Genomic DNA, 2500 nt, shown 5'->3' with positions numbered 1-2500 from the left:
CACTGGAATGGGGTGGTGCACTGTTCACTACCCGAATATACTGCCACATCGGGTCAATGCATAGGGCGACAGAAGCAAGCTTCCAAATCAGCTCCCTTTCTCAAAAATCCATTTAATTTATGGTCCCCAGATAGGGAACGTATGTATCAGTATGTGCTCACAAGTCACCCAAGTGCAAGTATTCACACAAAAAAAAACGTGCCTCAGGATGCGATCTGTCGCAAGATCCTTTCTTTTTTTACACTTGATCTAAGCCAAAAGGCCTAGAGGGGATAACCGGGAAAGGGGTGGACCCAACCATGTCCCCTTCATGAGCACTCACATTACTCATAGGAATGGAAGGAAGGCTGGCAGCCAACCAGCCTCCCATACACTCTCTGGGTGGGTGGCAGTCAGCCACCCATACATACATACAGCACAGGCTAAACCCACATCATCACTTAAAAAAAGGACAGGCGACCATTGCACTCTGATGGAGCATTTAGCAATGCAATCCATAGCCTGGCTTTTGCCTGAACCCCCATCACTCCTCCTCTTGCATATAAGACAATATTTCAGATCTGCATATGAAAACAACACGCCTACCTTTGTTGCACATAGCTGCCTGCCTGTCTCTAGTTACCCCACTGGCTGTAGCTGCGTCCCTTCCGACATGGAATAACACCAACTGTAACGATAAACTGAAAATTAACAGTATAAACCTGCATCATTTTGGACTCTGGTATTTGCTGAATCCGGGTGACCTGACAATCGATGGTGGTGCCGCTGGTGATTCTGGCCTTCTTGGAATCTGTTGGGCCTATGTGTTAGCTCACACATCACTTGGGTATCCATGGTAACTACCACAACATGGTCATCTGCAGTTTACATCTAGCCCGTGGCATTGAATGGCATTTTAAAAGTGCTAAGGGTCCTGGTGCAATAATCCTCCCATGAGGATCAGCCTCAACGGCTTTGTAGATTGCACTCATGTCAGCAACTCCATATACATTTTTTTTTCTTCATGCTTCTTTCTTCATCCTTTTTTCTTTCTGTCATTCAGACTTTCATTCATTCGATCTCTCTCACTCACTTGCTTTAACTCATTTGTTCTCACTCACTCACTCACTCACTCAATCACTCACTCACTCATTCACTCTCACTCACTCTCACTCTCTCCCTCACTCGCTCACTAAGTCAGTCTCTCTCTCTCTCTCTCTCTTTTTCTTTTTATATATATTTTTTTCCGTCTTCTTCTTCTTCTTCTTCTTCTTCTTCAGACCCTGTCATAGCACTAATGCCTTTCCAATACCACCAGCAGATGGAGACACTCCATTGCAACATTGGTTGTGAGCAGCAGTTTCTAAAAACAAATGCCTCATGGCGGATTTCCCATCCATCAATGGATGGTAAATTTTGTTTTTATCATTCACTGACCACAGATACCAATGCATGGTCAAGCAACAGCAATGACACACCCTTGTGTATAGGCATGAGACCCTCACGTCATTTAACAGGATTCAGCACCACCCACAAGACAGCTACCTGTCATGTCATGTCAAACCTGCACAGGTGTGCTAGATTATTATTATTTAGTTTTATTTTATTTTTTTACACCAATCAGTGTGCAAACATGGTCATTAAAACGCTAAATGAATAGACGTTCATAAACCAGTCAGTGCAACTCATCATTTTGGACTCCAATTCTCAAACTCAAATTCTCACCCACGGAGGATTAAATGAGAATCTTTCTTGTTTAACACTGGAATGGGGTGGTGCACTGTTCACTACCCGAATATACTGCCACATCGGGTCAATGCATAGGGCGACAGAAGCAAGCTTCCAAATCAGCTCCCTTTCTCAAAACTCCATTTAATTTATGGTCCCCAGATAGGGAACGTATGTATCAGTATGTGCTCACAAGTCACCCAAGTGCAAGTATTCACACAAAAAAAAACGTGCCTCAGGATGCGATCTGTCGCAAGATCCTTTCTTTTTTTACACTTGATCTAAGCCAAAAGGCCTAGAGGGGATAACCGGGAAAGGGGTGGACCCAACCATGTCCCCTTCATGAGCACTCACATTACTCATAGGAATGGAAGGAAGGCTGGCAGCCAACCAGCCTCCCATACACTCTCTGGGTGGGTGGCAGTCAGCCACCCATACATACATACAGCACAGGCTAAACCCACATCATCACTTAAAAAAAGGACAGGCGACCATTGCACTCTGATGGAGCATTTAGCAATGCAATCCATAGCCTGGCTTTTGCCTGAACCCCCATCACTCCTCCTCTTGCATATAAGACAATATTTCAGATCTGCATATGAAAACAACACGCCTACCTTTGTTGCACATAGCTGCCTGCCTGTCTCTAGTTACCCCACTGGCTGTAGCTGCGTCCCTTCCGACATGGAATAACACCAACTGTAACGATAAACTGAAAATTAACAGTATAAACCTGCATCATTTTGGACTCTGGTATTTGCTGAATCCGGGTGACCTGACAATCGATGGTGGT

General features: G+C 44.6%; 2 pseudogenes; both read right to left on the bottom strand.

Moving 5' to 3' along the window:
- Nucleotides 1–10: 10 nt before the first annotated feature.
- LOC130288974 (U2 spliceosomal RNA) lies at nucleotides 11–274 on the bottom strand (annotated as a pseudogene).
- Nucleotides 275–1749: 1475 nt separating this feature from the next.
- LOC130289675 (U2 spliceosomal RNA) lies at nucleotides 1750–2013 on the bottom strand (annotated as a pseudogene).
- Nucleotides 2014–2500: the final 487 nt, after the last annotated feature.

This window comes from Hyla sarda, chromosome 8, assembly GCF_029499605.1.
Source record: "Hyla sarda isolate aHylSar1 chromosome 8, aHylSar1.hap1, whole genome shotgun sequence".
In the NCBI taxonomy this organism is placed as follows: Eukaryota; Metazoa; Chordata; class Amphibia; order Anura; family Hylidae; genus Hyla; species Hyla sarda.
Note: the sequence above shows the minus strand (reverse complement) of the source record. Positions and strands in the feature narration are given on the sequence as shown.